The 24,999-nt window shown below is 44.5% G+C and overlaps 1 pseudogene; it reads right to left on the bottom strand.

Annotated features, from left to right (window-relative positions):
* Positions 1–228: 228 nt before the first annotated feature.
* Positions 229–347, bottom strand: LOC134949701 (5S ribosomal RNA; annotated as a pseudogene).
* Positions 348–24,999: the final 24,652 nt, after the last annotated feature.

Here is a 24,999-nt window from a genome sequence, read left to right as displayed (position 1 = left end):
AGAATGTGTTGTAAAAAGTTGTATTACCACTGTGTTAGCATATAGTGATTGTAGAAATTGACAGATGGAATAAGTATACAAGAGTTTTGATAACTATTAGTTCCTGAGCTGCTTATATATACTTATTGCCTCCTTGTATTTACAGGTACAAAAAAAGGATCATTTGATAGGTATAGATGAAGAAATTATGAGAGGAAAGGAACTATTCCTTCTGCTGTTCAGCAAGTATGTTTACTGCACCTGGTATTCCTTGGTAGTCTCCCAAACAAGTACTAACCAGGCCTACCAAAGATTTGCTTCCAAGATCAAACGAGATTAGGCATATCCTGTGGAGTATGGCAGTAATCTGCTGAATGAGAGAGTACTTGTTCCTTAAAAAGGGAAAGTGTACTTCTGCTGTCCAGGGAGACCCGTCCACTTATTTGTCTCTACTGTAGAGAGACAAACCCTGGATGAGAGAGCACACAAGCACAGATGTACGTGAATAGTGTTGGATAAGAGTGTAGTAAGAATTAGGTGCCTTTTAGATTCCAATTATGGTGGTCATTCCGTGTTGATAGCTCGTTATTTTTTTTTCGCAACGGAGCGATTAGTCGCTAATGCGCATGCGCAATGTCCGCAGTGCGACTGCGCCAAGTAAATTTGCTATGCAGTTAGGTATTTTACTCACGGCATTACGAGGTTTTTTCTTCATTCTGGTGATCGTAATGTGATTGACAGGAAGTGGGTGTTTCTGGGCGGAAACTGGCCGTTTTATGGGAGTGTGTGAAAAAACGCTACCGTTTCTGGGAAAAACGCGGGAGTGGCTGGAGAAACGGGGGAGTGTCTGGGCGAATGCTGGGTGTGTTTGTGACGTCAAACCAGGAACGACAAGCACTGAACTGATCGCACTGGAAGAGTAAGTCTCGAGCTACTCAGAAACTGCACAGATAAATCTTTTCGCAAAATTGCAAATCTTTCGTTCGCAATTTTGCTAAGCTAAGATACACTCCCAGTAGGCAGCGGCTTAGCGTGTGCAAAGCTGCTAAAAGCAGCTTGCGAGCGAACAACTCGGAATGACCACCTATGTACAAAGAGGAAGAGGGAGTGAGAAAATTATCTGCAGATCAGTGCCGCTATTTTTCTGAACAAATTACAGACTTATCAATGAAAAACTGAGTTAAGAAATCCAAGACAGACCATTAATTACAGAAGAATTGTATAGTTATTTGTATAATTTCAGTATAGTGGCACTATACCCCAGAAAGTGTATTGGATATATTTCATACGTTTTTCACTGTCAGTACAAATTCCAGCAGACTGTATATTGTTCAGAATTTCTCCAGTTATAACGGTCAATACAACTATGTGACTCCCTTGTTTTGTGGGGAGGCATATGAGTTGTCACCTGTTCACAGTGCAAACCAGTATAGAAGACACTATAAAAATCTTAGTAGGTCCATCTGCCAACTGATCACAGAAACAGATAATTGTGGAAAAATATATCATACAACCACGTGACTCCCTTGTTTTGTGGAGAGGCATATGAGTTGTCACCTGTTCACAGTGCAAACCAGTATACAAGACACTATAACAATCTTAGTAAGTCCAGCTGCCGACTGATCACAGAAATAGATAATTGTGGAAAAATATAACCTGTATTCCCATCAGTGTTAGCTCCAAGAGTTGCCGTATAATCTGGATATAAAGGCTAGACCCGGCTTTGCAGATGATCTAACTCATATGCTTAAATATTAGTACACACTATGAAATAATAATGTCTAATACTGCCCTAAGGGCTATAAAATAAGCATAGTCCTTCCTAAAAGGAAGCACATGAAAAATAGTCTGTTGTTGAAAAAGGAAAATTTTTTAAACAGCACATAAGGAATGATAAGGAAAGCGTTAAAAAAAATTATTATTCTGCCCAAATGGGCGCTTACGTGACCAGGATAACACAAGTAAGGTATGGGCTGCGTTCTGCCCAATACCTCCACCAGACGGACCGTTTCACCTATTGTAGGCTTGTTCACTGGTTCGCATGTTCACTGGATCGCATGTGCAGCCGGGCGGTACAAAAAATATTTGTGCAGTTTCTGAGTTGCCCAGAACTTACTCAGCACTTGCGATCACTTCAGCCTGTCCGGTCCCGGAATTGACGTCAGACACCCGCCGTGCAAATGCTTGGACAGGCCTGCATTTTTCTAACACTCCCAGAAATGGTCAGATGACACCCACAAATGCCTTCTTCCTGTCAATCTCCTTGCGATTGGCCATGTGAATGGATTCTTCGTTAAACCCATCGCACAGCAATGATCCGCTTTGTACCCGTGTGGTGCGCCTGCGCATTGCGGTACATACACATGCGCAGTTCTGACCTGATCGCAGCACAGCGAAAAAACCTAGCGTGTGATCAGGTCTGAATGACCCCCTATAACCAGTAAGGTCAGGCAGGAATGTCTGGGAGATAAAGGGAGGAAAAGCCAATCCGAAGGCCCGCAGGGACAAACCCCCTCTAAATTACATATTTTGGGCAGTTGGAGTACTGCACATCCCTGTAGCTAGTCCACAACTCCCCGTAGCCGCAAAAGCGCTATGACGTTCTGGTCGCCAAGCAACAACTGGGACTAGCTCTGAGCAGCCGGAGCGGCTCATAACAGCTGCACACACTGATAATGCCTCTGCTCCTTCCACTCACCTCTACTCCTCATTGATGATTGCACTGTTCTCTTTCTACGTTTCCATGGCACTTTTGTAGCTTCTCCTCCTAGGGATAGCCATCGGTATGGTTATCATCGATGGCGTAATGGCAGGTGATGCTTGCCAGCTATACAAGAGATGACCATCAGTTGTTGAAAGTTATTTCACTGAATGGCTTGTGCATCAGTCAGAACCTGAGGGCAGGCTTCATGGTTGTCACGGGGCGGAACTATGTTCCATGTCCCAACAGCCTGTAAGATGGTTATGTTGTGCCATCGATGGAGGGAAACCAACTGGTTCTCCCCATTGATGGCAAAATTATTCAATATTGGACATAAATCATTGATGATTATGAATCATCGATAGTCGATGGCCATTCCTAGCTCCTATTCACTGATCGTAGGAGGCTGGCTACGTCTAACACTGGATCATTGGGCAGTATTTATTTATTTATTTATTTTCACTGGCCACTATGTTTTTCTAATTTAAGGAATGCATGCTTTTTCATATTGTATCAGCAACAGAATTTCTCTGGCCTTTTTATATCACTACACCAGAACCCTCCTTCTCCTCCCCCCAATGTGTCTCTGTAACCCCTCTATTTTTGGCAATTTATTTGTGCATCTGTGTCTTCTCTTTATGTGTCCATGCCATTTTCCCTCTATATTTCTCTCGGTAATTGTATGTGTTTTTGTCACAACTCTCGCGCACTGATCCTGCCAATCTGAGAACCGCCACCCGTGACACTTTCTGGTTATCTCAGCACATGTGGTTAATCAACACGGTTACTGCCACCAGCTGAAATTACTTTTTGAGACACCCCCAGGGCAAGCCTCAGCTCTAACCCGCACACTCAATTATTTATACTTAAAAAATAGGTAACATGGGTCACTTGGGCCTTGGGTCATAAAACACAGAACCAGAACTAGAATTGAGTATTTAATTCAAGAATATCTTCAAAGCTTATAGTTAAAAAAAAAGTTACAAGATTATAATAGTTTTAAATAGTCACACAAGTTATAACAATTTCATAAAACAAATGTAATAAAAACAGCATTCATATTACCTAGACAGGGTTGGATGTTGTTAGGAGTGAAGTCTCTTACTGAGGTTTGGTTGCATCATAATTCTATAGATCCCTTCATGACAATGAACACTATCTGTGGAATGTTTCTCATATTTAAACCACCTGCAGCTCCCTCTCAGTCCCCACCCTTGGAGGTATTTTAACCCTTCCAAAACCAGAATGGAGTGAGTGTAAGATTACGCTATGGGGTCCCTGGGTCACTCAAATAGTTGCTGATGCTCTTATCTCTAATGCTGTTTGAATCTTGGAGATCTGGTCTTGTAATCAGCCTGGACCCATTTTTACAACATGCTTCAGGAAGAAAAGTTCAGATTTTTCTGCACATATAGTGTCTCTGAGGGGTTTCCTCAGGGGCGCTTAATTACTTGAAGCTTAAAAGGTCTGGAATGCCAAGCCATACTATGTAGGTTTTATGAACCTACTCAGGAAGAATTGGGCTAAATGCTTTCTCCAAGTAATCTCTTTTCCCCTACATCAAAGGAGATTAGACACCTCTGGTAGGCAGTGTCTCCTCTGGGCTGTATTGTAAACAAGCTCTGTCCCAGCAAAGTAATTAAATTTCAACCATTTGTCATCCTGAGACATTTTCCTTAATACAATATACATTGATACATCACCTAATGTGAATAATACAATTTTTTAATCATGCCCATTCCGATATAAAATTGGGTGTTCCCTACAGTTTTTATAACTCTTCATCATGTGTGTCCTTGATTTCTCCCTTTTTGTGTTTATCTGACTCCTATTACCTTTCTTATATGTAGCCCTCCACCTTCTTCTCCTATTAGCTCCTACCAGTCTGTTGTTTTTTTTCCTGTGCCAGTCACAGCTCATTTTCTCTCTTGCCCTTTTCACGCTACCAATTTCATATGCAATACATCCCACCCCCTATTGCATGCACACTGGTTTTTATGGAAATACTAATATGGATTAACATTTACCTACCAGGACAGCTCTTTCGAAGTACTGTAGGTTTTAATAAGCCTCACCACGGAAAAACGCTTATAGGCTAGCTATCTATCTATCTATCTATCTATCTATATATATATATATATATATATATATATACACACACACTGCTCAAAAAAATAAAGGGAACACAAACAACACAATGTAACTCCAAGTCAATCACACTTCTGTGAAATCAAACTGTCCACTTTGGAAGCAAGACTGATTGACAATTAATTTCACATGATGTTGTGCAAATGGAATAGACAACAGGTGGGAATTATAGGCAATTAGCAAGACACCCCCAATAAAGGAGTTGTTATGCAGGTGGTGACCACAGACCACTTCTCAGCTCCTATGCTTTCTGGCTGATGTTTTGGTCACTTTCGAAAGCTGGCGGTGCTTTCCCTCTAGTGGTAGCATGAGACGGAGTCTACAACCCACACAAGTGGCTCAGGTAGTGCAGCTCATCCGGGATGGCACATCAATGCGAGCTGTGGCAAGAAGGTTTGCTGTGTCTGTCAGCGTAGTATTCAAGGCATGGAGGCGCTACCAGGAGACAAGGAGGAGACGTGGAGGAGGCAGTAGGAGGGCAACAACCCAGCAGCAGGACCGCTACCTCTGCCTTTGTGCAAGGAGGAACAGGAGGAGCACTGCCAGAGCCCTGCAAAATGACCTCCAGCAAGCCACAAATGTGCATGTGTCTACTCAAACGATCAGAAACAGACTCCATGAGGGTGGTATGAGGGCCCGACGTCCACAGGTGGGGGTTGTGCTTACAGCCCAACACCGTGCAGGACGTTTGGCATTTGCCAGAGAACACCAAGATTGGCAAATTCGCCACTGGCGCCCTGTGCTCTTCACAGATGAAAGCAGGTTCTCACTGAGCACATGTGACAGATGTGACAGAGTCTGGAGACGCCAAGGAGAACATTCTGCTGCCTGCAACATCCTCCAGCAAGACCGGTTTGGCAGTGTGTCAGTAATGGTGTGGGGTGGCATTTCTTTGGGGGGCCGCACAGCCCTCCATGTGCTCACCAGAGGTAGTCTGACTGCCATTAGTTACCGAGATGAGATCCTCAGACCCCTTGCGAGACCATTTGCTGGTCCGGTTGGCCCTGGGTTCCTCCTAATGCAAGACAATGCTAGACCTCATGTGGCTGGTGTGTGTCAGCAGTTCCTGCAAGACGAAGGCATTGATGCTATGGACTGACCCGCCCGTTCCCCAGACCTGAATCCAATTGAGCACATCTGGGACATCATGTCTCGCTCCATCAACCAACGCCACATTGCACCACAGACTGTCCAGGAGTTGGCGGATGCTTTAGTCCAGGTCTGGGAGGAGATCCCTCAGGAGACCATCTGCCACCTCATCAGGAGCATGCCCAGGCGTTGTAGGGAGGTCATACAGGCACGTGGAGGCTACACACACTACTGAGCCTCATTTTGACTTGTTTTAAGGACATTACATCAAATTGGATCAGCCTGTAGTGTGTTTTTCCACTTTAATTTTGAGTGTGACTCCAAATCCAGACCTTCATTGGTTTAATAAATTTGATTTCCATTGATAATTTTTGTGTGATTTTGTTGTCAGCACATTCAACTATGTAAAGAACAAAGTATTTAATAAGAATATTTCATTCATTCAGATCTAGGGTGTGTTGTTTTAGTGTTCCCTTTATTTTTTGAGCAGTGTATATTAGGCATGGTCTGTGTGATGGAGATCGCAGTGGTCAGCATACTGATCTTAGGATCCCAACAGCAGAATGCTGGTGGGGGGGCGAGCGCAACGGAGCCCCTTGCGGACTCGCTGCGCTCGCCACTGGTTCTATTCCCACTTTATGGTTGTCGTGGACACCCATAAGTGGGTATAGCCTCTTTTAGTCGGCATGCCGACTGTCGGGCTTGATAAAACTCGGGAACCTGGCATCGGCATAGTGACTGCCGGGATCCCGAGTGCCGATCACATGACCGGATCCCTTAGGCACAAGCTCCAGATACGCTTTCTGGTGCTTGATGCATATGTCCACATTGTAGACATATAGACACATAGAGGGATATTCAATTGTTGGAAACGTCGGTTGGGTGTCTATTAGATAGGAAAAACAGACACCCAACTGACTTTTCAAACAATTGAATACCCCCCATAAAATTTTGTGGTCCGCATCGTACTGTATATCTCCGGTGTCTTCTGCAGACCATTTTAATACATGTGGTAAACCTAAAAAAAAAAAAGCACCATGGCTCCACTCTATGCCTCTGTATAACCTCACATAAAAAGAAACCTACCTGATCATAATGTATATCATCATAGGCGTGCACAGATGCCGACACGGGGGTGGCCCAGGTGAGCAGTCTTATGTCCCAGAACAAGGGGTGGAGGAGTTAGTCTGATACCCAGTGGAGGGGGGGAAGTCCGGAGGGACACCCCCGTGTCGGCATCCGCGCACGCCTATGTATATCATGATTAAAAAGGTTAATCAAACAATGAATTATCGATAAAACATAATAGTTTCCACTCATTAAAGTCCATAACAACAGTGACAGGTCAAATACAACTTTGCAACACATAAATAAAAAAAAACATGGTTTGTATAAATGAAACACTGTAAAACTAACTAATGAATCATGAATCATTCATATTAAAAAGAAACAGTGAATGGCTATTAGAAGAGGAATGCAGTTGAATTGGTTGTTTTCTGTTATTTTACTAGTAGGAATTTTCTAGTCAATCCTATTAGTAACATGATATAGTGAAACTGTAGCTCTAAATGTCACGGCCTCACATTTGAAGATTTAAACCTGATTTTATTGAGACTAATAAGAACATAGTACACAGAATCTTTAAATAGTAAATGGGTCATTCGCTAACCTGTATTCATTACCAACACACACTATAGGCAGCTGCATTGTGAGCTGAGCATACTTAGCATATCACTAGATCACCCAGGCCCAAATTAAGGCTCTGGGGGGACTGGGGAGGTTAAAACTAGAGATGAGCAGGTTCGGTTATCAGAGAACCGCACTCCCCTGAACATCCCGTTCCAAGCCAGAATCCGAGTCCTGCTCAGGACTTCCCACCAGACTCGGAAACCAGAACGAGGCAAAACGTCATCAACCCGCTGTCAGATTCTCACGGGTTTTGGATTCCATATAAGGAGCTGAGTGTCAACGCCATTTTCACTTCGGACTTGGAAGAGTGAGGGAGACAGACCTCTGTCTCTCTCTGTGGGTGGTGGCGTTGGGTGGGGTCAGCATGTGTCCTCTAGGGGTGCTGTTAGGGGTGCTGTCCTGTCACTGTGATGTTAGGGGTGCTGTCCTGGCTGTCACTGGTGTTTCATGTACTGTTTGAGGTGCTGCAGGGGTACATGGGTGTTGTTGCTGTCCTGGCTGTCACTGTGTTGTACAGGGGACAGAGGCACTGTCCTCCGGTAGGCAGTGAAAATACAGGGGTGCTGGCCCTGTCTTGTATGCTGGAAAAATTCAGGGGTGCTGTTGTTAAAATAAATTGTTGAAGTCGAAAATATTACACACATACTACACGTGCAAACACCACACAGAGTGGTTTCTGTGCGTGCACGTGTTCTGCCATGCGAGCGCATACCCGCACGCTGCGTACATTGGCTCACGAAGCCGTGTGTATTAGCGCGTGGTATGAGTAAATATGGTAGCATATGTGTTCGCATAGAAGAGCCACAAAGACATATTCAATATTAAATTCATATAGTGCACAATTTACACATAGTCTCCACACACCACACCAGCAAGTTACATTTATGGCGACTGGCGGGTGGATCGCTGGCCCCGGAAAGAGAATGACAGAGGCCCTCATGTCGGCCCTGAAAATTAAACGAACTTAACAAAATGTCTTGGATATGGGTGTAGCTGGCGCTGTGGAGGAAGTGTTATGAACCACAGGTAGTGGTTCATTCCTATTCTATGTTTATAGTTGTCTTGCAGGCCAGGATTTCCCGTTGCTCTGGTTTGAGAAGACTCTTGTTTGCTGCCGGTGGTGAGTCTGTGTGATTGCAGCTTGTTCCCATGTGTTCAGCCTCACCTGTCTGTTGATTGCACCTCTCAGTTGTGCAGCAGGGCAGCTGCACGACATAATTAAGACTTTCTGTTATATTCTGGCTCAGTGCAATTCACAGACGCTGTTGATATTTCCAGAGTTCCAGAGTTCTTGAGTTCTGAGCTAGTCCCTGCCAGTTCCTGAGCTCCTGTCTAGCAGTGTCTGTCTAGCTGCTTCCAGTGTCGGGTTCTGTGTCGGTTCCAGTGTCTGATCCCGTGTCCTGCCGTGAAGCATTCCTGTCCAGAAGTCCTGTGGCTTTGTCTGTGCCTGGTCGAGTATCTGGCTTCTTGGTGTCCACCGGTCTGTCGTTTGGGATTCTGCCTGTCCTCCAGTTCTGAGAGTCTGTGTCGGCTGCATTGGGGGTTCCTGTCCGTTTGCCAGTATTTGTACCGGTTCCGTGAGTAGCGGCTTTGACGCGTCCGTCGGCCTAGGCCGCAGTATTCTTTGGTTATATTTTGTTACTGGTGTTTTGCAGAGGGTCCTGCTTATGCTGTCACCGCCGGTACACAACAGTATTGTGTCGGCGTGTGGACAGCATTTCCTTTGTTGTTCTTTCCATTTGGTGGCCTGCCGCACATATATTTAGTTTTAGGGTTGTTAGTAGCCCCTAGCTTCTGTTTGCTTTAGTTAGAGGTCCCCTTGTTATTATCCTGTCTCGGTTCATGCCTTGTCTCACTCTAAGACCTGGGGGCATCGGAGTTGGGCAGACCTAATCCGCCCTTCAAACGCGGCTGCCGTGGGCCCAAGAAACCATAGTCACTCAGGCGTGAACTGACCACACGGGTGAAACAATGGAGGTAGGGTGCTAGGGGCTATTTCCACACCACACCTGATTTCAGCGTCATGTTCTGGTGCTCTGGACTCACTACGCAACATCTCCCTTGTTCTGAGCACCAGGAACCTAACAGGAAGTTGACGATGAGGATTCTGATGGTGATGTGGGTTGTTTGAATAAGGCACCAGTGGAGACAGTTGTTGGCCATGGGATGAAAAAGCCCATTGTCATGCCTGGGCAAAATACCAAAAAAGCCACCTCTTCGGTGTGGAATTATTTCTCCACAAATCCGGACATTGGGTGTCAAACCATCTGTTGCCTTTGTCAATCCATAATAAGTAAGGGTAAGGACGTTAACCACCTAGGAACATCCTCCCTTATATGTCACCTGCAGCGCATTTATCTTAAGTCATTGTCAAGTTCGGAATCTTTGGGTAATAGCTTAAGCAGTCCACTGACACCTAAATGATGTGTTTTTGTTTGAATATTATTTCTCTGTGAGGATGTAAACACTGAAAGGGGGGGAATCTGAAGATGAGGACGACATCTTGCCACTGTAGAGACAGTTTGTGCAAGGAAAGATTAATTGCTTTTTTTTTGGTGGGGGCCCAAACAAACCAATCATTTCACACAGTTGTGTGGCAGACCCTGTCGCTGAAATGATTAGTTTGTGAAAGTGTGCATGTCCTGTTTATTCAACATAAGGGTAGGTGGGAGGGCTCAAGGACAATTCCATCTTGTACATCTTTTCTTTGCCACATCATTCCAAGGGTGCTGCCCTATATGGGGTGCTGCTCCTCTGCCCTATCAGTCCAGGGGTGCTACCCTACTGCCGTTTAAGTACAGGGGTGCTGTTGCCTGTCTGCTGTGCTGTATAATTCTCCAGGAGTGCTGCCTATGCTGTATAACTCCAGAGGTGCTGTCATATAATTCTAGGGGTGCCGCTGTCCTTGATCCTAGGTTTAAATAAAAGCCTAGAGCATATATGAAACAAGCTTCAACGTCACAAACAGATTTGTAAAAACATAGCCACAAAGGTGGAAATGGAAATTGTTATTTTGATGAAGTGGTTTTAAATAAAGTGGGGAGAGTCAGTGTGACTCAGAGAAGATTGAATCATAATCCAGCACAACTGCTGAAGAGGTAAAAGTGAGATTTTCTGCCAGAGCATTAGAGAGAGGTTCTTCTCAATTATTTCATGTTAGGGACTCACTGGAATAAATGGCTCCAATTAGTCCACCTTAATTTTGAGTTATTATTGATGTTCCACATTGTGGGATTATTTATTTAGAACACAGGTTCTCAGGACCCCACACAGTGCATGTTTTGCAGGTCTCCTCACAGAATGACAAGTGAAATAATTAACTCCACCTGTGGACCTTTAAAAATGTGTCAGTGAGTAATTAATTTACCTGTGCACCTGCTGGGTTACCTGCAAAACATGCACTGTGTGGGGTCCTGAGGACCGAGTTTGAGAACCTATGATTTAGAAGATGCACATTTGTTGTACGGGATCTTCTTTTCCTAAGGGCTGCGTAGGGTTATCACAAGACCTTGCGGTGTTAGAAGAACAGAGATTTAGTGATCTTGCATTGCATCAGCTTTCCATTGTACTGCAGCACTAATTTGGCAAGGAGCTCCTGTGAGGCACAAACTTTTAATGACTAAGGCCCAGTATGGAGTCTCATGGTGGCTTACAGTCAGGAAGATGCCTGACTTGCTAGGCTGAGGCATGCTGTGGGCACAGATGTTAGCATTGCTTCCTCCCACAGTCCTACTTATAGTATGAAATGAGTTTCGACTGTAGAATGGTAAGCTCCACTAGGGCAGGGGCTCAGTACCAAAAAAAATTCACTCCACAGTCGTGCTTAGTACTTAGGTGGTCATTCAGAGTTGATCATTCGCTAGCAGATTTTAGCAGCCGTGCAAACGCTATGCTGCCGCCCACTGGGAGTGTATTTTAGCTTAGCAGAAGTGTGAACAAATGGATCGCAGAGCGGCTACAAAGTTTTTTTGTGCAGTTTCAGAGTAGCTCAAAACCTATTCAGCGCTTGCGATCACTTCAGACTGCTCAGTTCCTGTTTTGACGTCACAAACTCGCCCAGTGTTCGCCCAGCCATGCCTGCATTTTCCTGGCACGCCTGCATTTTTCCGAACACTCCCTGAAAACGGTCAGTTGACACCCAGAAACGCAACCTTCATGTCAATCACACTGCGGCCACCAGTGCGACTGAAATGCTTCGCTAGACCCTGTGCAAAACTACATCGTTCGTTGTGCTCGTACGACACGCGCAGCATACGCATGTGCAGAACAGCCGTTTTTAAGCCTGATCGCTGCGCAGAGAACAACTGCAGCTAGCGATCAACTCGGAATGACCACCTTAGTTAGTACTTGAACTCAAATTGCCCCATCCGGGGCTGCTGTGGGGGCTCAGGAGGGGCTGCTAGAAAATCTAGGATGCTGCTTTTAAAAAAAATAAAATATGAATAAAATAAACAAGACACACAGGTATGCTCACATGCATGTAACTGGGACACACAGGTATGCTCACATGCATGTAACTTGATAAAGCTAACTATTTATCTTATTACATTCACTATAAAATGGGTAAGAGACTCAGTACGCAATTGGCGTATGGGGTACCGTAAGGGTACACACTTAGCGTAGCAGACGCTTAGCCGTGGTCGAGACGCACATGCGACACGCTCGCTCACAACTTAACACGTGGTGTCGAACACGCTATAGGCGGACGACTACCGTAATACTACGCTACTAGCGTAGCGTACGCTCGTGACCACGAGGAGAACACGAGCGGCGCAGACGCTCACGGGATGACACTCAGTAAACCTTGTATGCAACACAGTGAAAAATTGAGTTTGTACTGTAAACCTTGGTTTTGTAATGTGAGCACAATGCAATGCTAATTAACCTCTATTGTATGAAAGCCTCTTGAGCGATTGAGACACTCTGAATACTCTCAGCAATGTAATAAACACGCAATACCTTGCTAAGGTTCCAACACCTTTACTAACAATATCTAGCTATGTAAAAGTTAAAACAGTTAACAGTTCATACACTACAGGCTAACATCAATATCTAAGCAGACTAACTACACATAAATATACAATATCGTCACAATCTTATACAATAACAGAGAGAGAGAATATGGCAAATACAGTCAGAGATTTAGAATGGTTACATAGAATAACTTACACACACTGGGGAATGATCGCTGCGCTAGTCCTGGTACCAGCTCCGAGTTAGTCAAGATGAAAACCGTTTGCGGAGAGAAGACTCAGCTGGTCAGGCTGGCTGTCCTTATATACACTGCGTACAGTATACTACAAAGGGACCTACAATCTCATTGTTCATTGGACACAGGAATGTCTCCCCGCATCATAACAAAAGGTCATAGGTTAGTTTGAACAGGTGGGCTGTGACTATATCAAACTGCTCAGGTGGGAGGGAATCTGAGAATTCCCGCCGCATGGATAATGAACCGCAAATATAGTAAATGTCCAGAAACTACTAATAGACATAACTATACGCAGGAGCGATTAATCTTTACCTAACCAGCACCGGATTGTTTCTAATAAAATGTTCTTTAGTTAGGTACCAAACACCACTGCTCAAACCCTGTCTGACCCTTCATATCATGCAAAGAGGAATTTCTCTGTCCAGCGACCAGTTACATTAAACAAACTTACAGTCATTATTAAGGGGAACATTATCTATAAAACATACTATTTGGTTTTATTATTTAACGATTGAGTCGCCCGCTAGACGCACACAAACTCTACCGTAAATGCACATACCACGCACTCGAGCGCATGGCCGAGGAGGCGCCATCACGCAGCTGCGAGTATCCGCACGCACGGGAGAGAATGTGCACGTGCAGCAGGCACGTGCATGAGGTGAATATATGGCAACGTGTAGCATGATATTTTTCCGACTTTGACAGTCCACCCTTTGGCAGTCATCAATAACTGCCACTTCCTAAAACAGTTCAAAAAGAAAAATATATGTCATCATGTAAATACCATTTTATGATTGGGCAAAGGGAGGAGAGGAGCAGGTGGGAAAAAGTATGACCTAGTGAGATAGTAGAAGCATGTGTGTATGAATCCATGTTTGAGGGGTCATGTATCATCGTGCTGTACGTGTTTTAAATCAAGCTTCGAGGTATTGCGAAGTATACATTTGAATTCCTTCTTATCCCGTATTACGGGTCTGTGGATGGGCTGTCAAACTTTACCGAGCTCTTTTCGGCTTTTGGTTGCAACAAATGGGGGAGCACATTTAGTTGATGATACATGAATGGGGGGATATGTGAGTGCTGATATCTGTATCTATATTCCCTATCGACTATGTGTGTCATTACCTGAAGGTTGTAGCGGTGAAGATAAGAAGCAATTATTATAAATGCAGTCGTAAACTATGTGAGTTTAATATGCATTCGCCGATTGAGGTCTTGTCTGATGTCTTGTCTTGATGTACATGTTGTCTGGTGTCTCTCGGTGCTTTTGCTATAAATAACGAGCAAAAGTTGTTCCATTGTCCATAAAGTTACAGTCTCTAAAAATTGGGCTATCGTAAAAGTTAAAGTCACTAGGGAAATTGGGGCTTGTAGCATAGTTCATCAATGGTCTGTATAAAAGAGGTTGTCAAATTCTTCTTCCAAGCGGATGTCTTGGTACCTTGGAGGAAAACAAAGGAGAAACGGGTGAAAGAAACGGACCGTGGAATCACATTTTCATCACAACATTGTCTCTATCGTTGGGTCATAAATCAGATTAGTTGTTGTTATTACAGTGTCTTCGCTCCTTAAACTCATCACCCTGGTATTACTTTTTCTCTTCGTTAAAGCCCGGACGCATCTAAATATCAGTCCAACCAATATGACGACTCCCAGAATACACAAAAGAAATTTCCCTACATCCATAATAATACCTTGGGCCCATTCTCCTAAGCCCGAGAACCAATTTCGTGGGTTCAACCATGACACCCAACTGGTCAGCTCATTACCCACAGCAGCGAGTGTGAGATTGTGTTTCCTTAGAAACTCCCATTTTAATTGTAAAATGTCATCCATCTTTTGGTCTATGACCTCGGCTGGGTCCTTCGTGCTGTTTGTAATGTACGTGCAGCACTTTATTCCATATTGAGTTGCTAGGGTAACACAATACCCGCCTGTCACAGCTGTGAGGTAATTAAGAATCATCCTATGCTGAACCAGTTCTGTTTTGTAGGCTTGTAACTCTTTACCAGTATACCTGAAGGTGTCGTCATACATTTCGGTGATATTGTCTAATAGATTTGCAAGCGCAGATATATATTTATAATTTATCTCTCCTCTGGCGGTACGAGTGATATCTAACGCGAGTAGGAATTGAATCCCGGTGGATTCATGGATCAGATCAGAGGCTGAATGCTCTGTCCTCTCTATCAGGTGCCGTTTAACGACGTGCTCGTAATGAGTGTGAGTATAAGGAGCTTGGGCACTGCGGTGAATATCTTTCATTTTGTTATGGGTTACAGTCATTATTTCAGGCAGTACTTTTACAATATAGCACAATCCCTCTGAGTTTGGGGCAAGCCACTTATACGCCTTCCTCCCGCATATGAAATATGCATCATCGGGGAGAACATATGGGACGGAGTAGGACATTATCATGTTACAAATTTTCCATGTGAAATCTCCTAACCCTAATTCTCCCATCTGTTTAGTACATGTATCAGGTTGTACGACATGTGCACAGTATCCTGGTGATACTTCTCCAACTCGCATGGTCCTACTTCCTAGAGTGTACCTATACCGGAAATATTTTCCATGGTCGGCTATCTGGCGTATAAGTTCTGTATCTATGGGCATTCTGTCGGGTCTGTATGAAAAGGTCATGGTTTGATTACTCCATGACACTTCCAAATTTCCCGGCTTTCGGGGATTGGAAATGTTAAAGCACACTAAGGACCTATCCACATGATATTGGTGGAGCTTCAAACTAGGAGGACTAGAGATATTAAACCTCTTGTCCACCTGCCTCCCACCACTTAGCTCAAGTACCTCTCCTACAGTTAAAGGGAATGGTACTAGTCCTGATTTGCTATGACCTTGAGGTACTTGAGAGCATACCCAACAGTCTGTCTGATTTAACACTTTACCCACTAAGGAGTGATAGTCACTCAATGGATGCCGGTCCATGTGAACATTAAAACTGGACTGACATTTCTTTATGCACCCATCCTCAACTATATTGTCACAATGCCTACAGATGCAGTTCTCTTCAGCTAACAATCCTTCACAATTTCTTCTATTGTCAATGCTACCAGATCGTTTTCTGATACTCGCCTTTGCTCGGAGATTATGTTGCTCTTGGAAATTTACGCCTGCATCCTGGTCATCAGAACCCATTCCCGATCCTTTCTCGACCTCCATGGTACTCTCACCGAAACAGACTGCTCTGGTCAACATCATGGTCAACAGGAAAATCCGGATCACAGTCTCTTGGGGCAAGTCCAGAGGAGTAAAAGGAGAAAAATAAGAAGGGGGAAAGGAAATAGGAGGGAGGTGGGAACTGGAGAAAATAACAAATGGGAAAAAGAAATCTGGATCGACAAGCTTCCGGTCTTATTATTCTCAGCGCTCAGGTGTCGTCTCAATCCTCCCTGTACAGACACTCTAGTGATACAACCTCTACCGTCTGTTCTTTATCACGGGACCTCTCTGGGCCAGTGACCTTTTTACAATGAGACGAATGGACCCAAGTCTCTCTCTCGGCAACCTTCAATGCTGTTGTGCTGGTCAATAAGACTTGATATGGTCCTTCCCATCTGTCAATAAGGCAACCTGAGCATAGAAAATTCCGTATCATTACATAATACCCAGGTTCAATGTCATGACAATTACTGTCTGTCAGATCAGGAATCACCAACTTTAGATTATCATTCTGATTCCTCAATTGCTTACTCATCTTAACCAAATACTTTACAGTTACTTCCTTGTTACATTTCAAATCATCCTGGGGGTTAATCATAACATGGGGTTGTCGACCAAACAGAATTTCAAAAGGAGACAGATTAAGAGGGGACCTGGGAGTGGTTCTGATGCTGTATAATACAATTGGCAAAGCTTCGGGCCATAACAGTCCTGTTTCAGTCATTACCTTGCTCAATTTATTTTTAATAGTGCTGTTTACTCTTTCCACCTTCGCACTCGCCTGGGGGCGGTACGGAGTGTGCAGCTTACTATTAATTCCCATCAACTTACACATTGTTTGAAAGACTTCACCTGTAAAATGGCTACCCCTATCACTTTCAATGATTCTAGGGATACCATACCTACACACAAATTCCTGCACAATTTTCTTTGCAGTAAATACAGCGGTATTTGTGGCCGCGGGAAATGCTTCAACCCAATTTGAGAACACATCAATACAGACCAATACATATTTTAAATTTCTACAAGGTGGCAATTGTATGAAATCAATTTGTATTACCTGAAAAGAGCCATCTGTCGGAGGGATATGGGATGGCTCTGTCGGTATTGCCTTTCCGATATTCTTCCTCAAGCAGGTGAGACATGTCATCGCTCTTTTACCCGCATGGGAAGAAAATCCTGGGGCGCACCAATAAGCTCTTACCAACTTACACATTCCTTCTTTGCCTAGATGAGTCAGCCCATGTGCTGCTTCCGCTAGACTTGGAAGGTATGCTCTGGGTGCCACCGGCTTACCCTGTCCATCTGTACAGAGTCCTGAGGACTCCTGGCCATATCCTTTTGACCTCCAAACTGCCTTTTCTTGTGGTGAACACAAATTATGCATTTCACACAATTTCTGTGTGTTTACAGTATTAAATACCATCAGTCGTGTACTATCTGTTTGTATGGGGTTACTAGCTGCTGATTTAGCAGCTTCGTCTGCTCGGCTGTTACCAAGTGATACTGGGTCTTGGCTATATGTGTGAGCTTTACACTTGATAACAGCCACTCTGTCGGGTTCCTGTATCGCTGTTAGAAGTCTTTTGATGTGTGCTGCATGCGCTACGGGTGTGCCAGCTGCCGTCATGAAATTTCTGAGGCGCCATAGGGCCCCGAAATCATGGAGTACTCCGAAGGCGTACCTAGAATCTGTGTAAATATTGGCTGATTTGCCCTTAGCCAATTCACATGCTCTGGTTAGGGCAACCAGTTCAGCAACTTGTGCTGAGTGTGGTGGGCCTAGCGGTTCCGCTTCTATGGTACCTTGGCCATCTACGACTGCGTATCCAGTACACAAGTCTCCCGAGTCCGTCTGTCTGTGACAACTACCGTCAGTGTAGAAAGTAAAATCTACATCTTCCAGTGGGTTGTCACTGATGTCAGGCCTTGCCGTGAAATTTTGGGTCAAATATTCCATACAATCATGCGTGTCATCCCCTGTATTAAATCCTCCTTCACCATCACTCTCATCCTCCACCCTTTGTGCCTGTCCAGGCACACCTGGGAGATACGTTGCAGGATTTAATGCGCTGCATCTCCTTATGGTGATGTTTACGGGGGCCATCAATGCCAATTCCCATCTTGTAAACCGCGCTGATGAGACGTGTCTGGTTTGGGCCGAATTCAGTAAGGCTGACACTGCATGTGGTGTATGAATTGTGAGGTTGTGTCCTAGCACTACATCTTCGCTCTTTGTGACTAGCAATGCTATTGCTGCAACGCTTCGCAAGCATGTGGGGAGGGATCGCGCTACCGTATCTAGCTGAGCACTATAGTAGGCTACCGGCCTGCTGGCATCACCATGCTTCTGGGTTAAGACACCTGCTGCGCACCCAGCACTCTCTGTTCCGTACAGCTCAAAGGGTTTCCCATAGTCAGGCATACCTAATGCTGGTGCCTGCGTTAGGCACTGTTTAAGTCTCTCAAATGCCATCTCAGACTCGTCTGTGTGCGAAATCCGATCAGGTTTGTTTGAGGAGACCATCTCCTGCAAAGGTAGGGCTAGTATGGAAAAACCTGGGATCTAGTTACGGCAATACCCACACATTGCTAAAAATGTTCTAATCTGTTGCTGGGTTTGTGGCAGGGTCATGTCACGAATTGCTTGAATTCTATCAGCGGTAAGGTGTCTCAGTCCTTGTGTTAGACAGTGTCCCAAATACTTCACACGGGTCTGGCATAATTGTAACTTGTCCTTGGAAACCTTGTGTCCTGTGTCTGAAAGATGAAACAGGAGTTGTTTCGTATCTCTCAGGGACGCTTCCAGTGAATCTGAACACAGCAGTAAATCATCCACATACTGTATCAATATTGATCCACTCTCTGGTTGGAAAGACTGTAAACAATCATGCAGGACCTGTGAGAAAATACTTGGACTGTCTATGAAACCTTGTGGTAATCGAGTCCAAGTGTACTGAACTCCTCTGTATGTGAATGCGAATAAGTATTGACTGTCAGGGTGCAGAGGTACCGAGAAGAAAGCGGAGCAGAGGTCAATCACAGTGAAAAATTTGGCAGTGGGAGGGATTTGCATAAGGATGACAGCTGGATTTGGCACTGCAGGGAATTGACTCTCAACTATTTTGTTGATCCCTCTTAGATCCTGCACTAATCTGTAACCCCTCCCCCCACTCTTTTTAACAGGGAAGATGGGACTATTGGCAGTGCTGGACGTTCTTACCAGAATGCCCTGTTGTAGCAAGCGCTCTTTTACAGGGTAAACTCCTAACTCCACCTCTGGCTTCAGAGGGTATTGTGGGATTTTTGGAGCTATCCTACCATCTTTTACTTGCACAACTACTGGGGCTACGTTTGCCATCAATCCAGTGTCTTGTCCATCCTTGGTCCAAAGTGATTCCGGTATCTGGGAAATCATTTCCTCTACCTTGGACGGACACCTATTTACAACAACAGTGTGTGACATTAATCTTGTTGGGGAATCTAGCATATCCTGCGCTTCCTGAGCGTGGTTTTCGGGTATGTCCAAGAACACACCTTCAGGAGTACAGTATATGACGCATCCCATTTTGCACAGAAAATCTCTCCCTAGGAGATTAGTCGGAGCCGATGCAGCCAGCAGAAAGAATGCTTGGTATGCAAAGGCCCTATCGTAATCTCTGCAGGTTTGCTTAAAGGGTAGTGCTGTACTACTCCTGTTACTCCCATGGCTGGAATTGTTTTACCAGTGGTTCTCATGCCCACGGTCGAATTTATCACTGACTTGGCCGCCCCCGTATCTACAAGGAAATTTAGAGATTTACCTGCTACATCAATTGTGACCTCGGGTTCACTTCCAAGGCTCGCAATTAATTTTACTGGCTGCAGATTACAGGTGTGGCCCCGCCCCTATGGTGCGTGGTGACCTACCTGCATTGCGCTGGCAGCTATTACCTGTAAATGGGGTAAATGGGAACTATCAGTAACTTGCCAATCTCTTTTTGGGGGATACCTTTTTGTTTCCCCTGCGTGTGGCTCATAACTCCATCTCTGCGGTCCTTGATCCCAATTTCGGGTGTCATGTCGTTGTCTAGGGGGTTGATATGATTTTGGTGCATTTTTTGATCTACAGTCTCGTGCAAAATGTCCCTCCTTATGACAGTAATAACAAGTTACCACATTTGACTTACCCACAGGGGTCGGAGACTTATACTGAGGTGGCCTTGTGGTCAGGGCCTGTATATTTACGGCCATTAACTTATCACTTTGTGACTCCCTGTGTCTGGTGATATTCCGATCATGATCAATAGCGGCCTCTCTCAAAGTAGCCACCGACAGACCTCGCCAACATGGTTGGGTTGTCTGTACCCTCGTCCTCAATACTTCCTTTAAACCATCCATTAACACAGATACTGCTACTTCTCTATGATTCAAATTTGTCTTAATGTCTTCTATGCCTGTATACTTAGCCATATCCTGTAGTGCCCGATGAAAATAATCAGCAGCTGTTTCTCCCTCTTTTTGTTTGATGGAGAAAATTTTGTTCCATTTGACAACAGCTGGAAAATACTCTTTTAACTGTAAATTTATTCTCTTTACATTATCTTGGTTGTACACGTCCGTAAGGGGTACCTCTTCATCTAATTTACAGTCAGCTATAAATCTCGCTGAGTCGACATTGGAGGGTAAACATGCCCTCAGCAATATCTGCCAGTCTTTGTTATTGGGCTCCACAGTATTTCCTAGCTCTCTAATGTATTTCTGGCTTGCAACTAGATCTTTCCTAGGATCAGGGAATTCAGACACCATTGATCTTAATTCCATTCGGGAAAAGGGGCAGTGCATGGCGATGTGTCTGAGAGGAGTGACTCCTGAAGTGTCAGTTTTCCCATTTGGCACTGCAATTACCCTAACGGGATTAAGTTCAATAACATCATTCTGAGTAGATTCTACAACATGTGGTGAAATGGTTTCAGCATAGTGTATGGTGCCGTACTTACCAGTTGATACGACCTCACCTGTCCCTCCACTAGGGGCCTTTGATACTGCTCTTACTGGTTGGGACGTGCCCACTGTTGTTTCTGCTATGGTGGCTGCTAGAGAGAGTGCCGATATTGTTGTTGGCTCATCCTCTTGGTCACAATCCTGGGGAAAGTTTAAAACAGGGTACAGCTTGCACGGGTTAATATTAGCATCAACAATCTTGGTTACATTATTCTTAACATTTATACAGTTACTAAGTGCCTGTTTATCATTCACCAGTGTGCCATTCTCTGTAACCACCTTCTCTCCCGTTATGTATGGTGGTGGTGGTGCGGTGGCTATCAGTTTTCTGATAGGGTTAGATCCAGCCGCTTGAGCCAATCCTCTTTGTATTTCACCTTCCTGTTGCCATAACTGTAAATAATCATAATGTTTGATCCGTCTTTTTGCAGATTTAATGAGACATATCCTTCTCCTTAGATTTTGTAACACCTCGGGACTAAAACTGCCTACCCGTGGGAACTTCTCCCCATCATGCACAGTCATTCTTTCCCATTCATCGCACAAAACCTCTGTGTGTGAACCGTATTTCTCACACATTACATACCTTGCCGACCCGATTGGTCCGTTTACTAAGTCAACCCGAACCGAGGTTGATCGCCCCCTACCTGAACAACTGGCCCCCATCTTTGTAGGTGTTGCTTTCACTACCTCTGACCTTCAAATCAGGGTCTTCAGCGAACCCTTACAAAAACCAAGATGTCCGGGGTAGGCCGGCGGCGGAAGTTTACCGAGTACCTCCACTCACTCGCCCACGTCGACCAATACGCCCACACACTGCCCTAGCGCTGGCGTACTCGACCTAGGGCCCCTGCGACCTGAACCTCTATTTACTGGAACATGTGGGTGTGATCCGAAGAGCACTTAACCCTTCCCAGTAACTATTGGTTGTTAGAGAATTCCCGAGTGACCAGCGAACCTCCCTTAAAATAAAAAAAATTACACAAATTACGTTAGAATGTACAAATAGCGTTTATGACCCCTCTAGCGTACGCAAATGGTACTGGGTCAAGTTACTAACTAATGCACACAATTACGTGCGGTACAATCGTTCTGCACATAAGCAACTAATCTTATGTGCAGAGCGACCAGTGGAATCGAAAATTATGGCTGCGAATTCCTTCAGCCAGAGCTTAATGGCCTATATGGGTACCGCACCAACCCTTACCTAGACCTCCTGGTCTGTCTGGACCTCCTGGTCTGTGCTACAGTAGACCTCCTGGTCTGCTATACTCTAATGCTCTTTTTTTAAATGTTTAACAAGGGATGCCTCCCAAGCCACCGTGCAGTCACTTACACGTATGTACCTCACGAGAACTCGATGATTTCCTGTGGTTCAACCCCAAAAATTAGAAACTTATATATATGTACACACTCTTTCACCTCATATACTCTTTACTTTCGTTTCTGCGCAGAAATCCCTTTCATTCAGTATCGCAGGCTAATCCCGAGGAGTTGCAACTAGAGAAGGATCTATTAGCTTAAAATTTTGGACACTGAGATTTGACTTGCGCTATTATCACGTTGCCTCCTTATCGCCTAACTAAAACAATACTATCGTGTGATTTGTATTATGTGGGCATACCCAGACGCTTCGTTGCGTAATATACGCTCCGTGCGTCGGCCCTTGCGTCGCGTACGCTAGTCCCGCCCTTTGTTAGAGAAACATGTACGCAAGCCAGGTATATCCACAGAAATACAATTAACACGTTTATATCAATGTAGATGATCTTTAACTGTAATCATCTACTGAACACCACACCGAACTTCCTTGTATCTTAGGCAAGCCGTGTGCGTGTTTTACAAATTATTCCTTAACGTATTAATATTACTTTTAACTACCAATAGCAACAAATCTTTCTCAGCACGTTATCAATAGTGAAATGGCAAACAGGAAAGTGAGGTGTGAAAATACACTAATTAAAAGAAATACAGGTGTGTACGTGCGTGCGTGTGTGCGTACGCAAAAACAGAAATAAACCGTTTTAAAAGACAATAGCGTACTGTTCTTACCTTCCGGTTCCGGATTCCACCAGCACTCCTACAACGTAGCGAAACAGACGCTTATCTAGCCAGCACTACTGTATCCCGATACGAAGGGAAACTGCCTTCCCACCCTTGCTGACAGATAAAGTCTGTGTTCGCTGGTGCGGCTATGTGGAGGACGGACGAGCCGCCAATTGATAAAGCTAACTATTTATCTTATTACATTCACTATAAAATGGGTAAGAGACTCAGTACGCAATTGGCGTATGGGGTACCGTAAGGGTACGCACTTAGCGTAGCAGACGCTTAGCCGTGGTCGAGACGCACATGCGACACGCTCGCTCACAACTTAACGCGTGGTGTCGAACACGCTATAGGCGGCCGACTACCGTAATACTACGCTACTAGCGTAGCGTACGCTCGTGACCACGAGGAGAACACGAGCAGCGCAGACGCTCACGGGATGACACTCAGTAAACCTTGTATGCAACACAGTGAAAGATTGAGTTTGTACTGTAAACCTTGGTTTTGTAATATGAGCACAATGCAATGCTAATTAACCTCTATTGTATGAAAGCCTCTTGAGCGATTGAGACACTCTGAATACTCTCAGCAATGTAATAAACACACAATACCTTGCTAAGGTTCCAACACCTTTACTAACAATATCTAGCTATGTAAAAGTTAAAACAGTTAACAGTTCATACACTACAGGCTAGCATCAATATCTAAGCAGACTAACTACACATAAATATACAATATCGTCACAATCTTATACAATAACAGAGAGAGAGAATATGGCAAATACAGTCAGAGATTTAGAATGGTTACATAGAATAACTTACACACACTGGGGAATGATCGCTGCGCTAGTCCTGGTACCAGCTCTGAGTTAGTCAAGATGAAAACCGTTTGTGGAGAGAAGACTCAGCTGGTCAGGCTGGCTGTCCTTATATACACTGCGTACAGTATACTACAAAGGGACCTACAATCTCATTGTTCATTGGACACAGGAATGTCTCCCCGCATCATAACAAAAGGTCATAGGTTAGTTTGAACAGGTGGGCTGTGACTATATCAAACTGCTCAGGTGGGAGGGAATCTGAGAATTCCCGCCGCATGGATAATGAACCGCAAATATAGTAAATGTCCAGAAACTACTAATAGACATAACTATACGCAGGAGCGATTAATCTTTACCTAACCAGCACCGGATTGTTTCTAATAAAATGTTCTCTAGTTACGTACCAAACACCACTGCTCAAACCCTGTCTGACCCTTCATATCATGCAAAGAGGAATTTCTCTGTCCAGCGACCAGTTACATTAAACAAACTTACAGTCATTATTAAGGGGAACATTATCTATAAAACATACTATTTGGTTTTATTATTTAACGATTGAGTCGCCCGCTAGACGCACACAAACTCTACCGTAAATGCACATACCACGCGCTCGAGCGCATGGCCGAGGAGGCGCCATCACGCAGCTGCGAGTATCCGCACACACGGGAGAGAATGTGCACGTGCAGCAGGCACACGCGTGAGGTGAATATATGGCAACGTGTAGCATGATATTTTTCCGACTTTGACAAACTGGGAGCTGTGAAAAACAAAAATAAGGCATCTGTCCCAAAATATGTAAATAGAATGCAATAAAAAAAATTTAAAAAAAGAAACCCACGAGATTTTCACAAAATAAGTCTCCAGACTCTGTGGAGGGGAAAAATAGGATTTTTGTTACCTACCGGTAAATCCTTTTCTCGTAGTCCGTAGAGGTTGCTGGGGTCCACATTAGTACCATGGGGTACAGACGGGTCCACCAGGAGCCATTGGCACTTTAAGAGTTTGAGAGTGTGGGCTGGCTTCTTCCTCTATGCTCTTCCTACCAGACTCAATCTAGAAACTGTGCCCGAGGAGACGGACATCTTCGAGAAAAAGATTTTACACAGATAGTGGCGAAATTCACACCAGCTCACACATACAAGGCACATC

This window comes from Pseudophryne corroboree, chromosome 1 (assembly GCF_028390025.1).
Source record: "Pseudophryne corroboree isolate aPseCor3 chromosome 1, aPseCor3.hap2, whole genome shotgun sequence".
Lineage (NCBI taxonomy): Eukaryota > Metazoa > Chordata > Amphibia > Anura > Myobatrachidae > Pseudophryne > Pseudophryne corroboree.
This window is presented reverse-complemented; position numbering and strand designations above follow the sequence as displayed.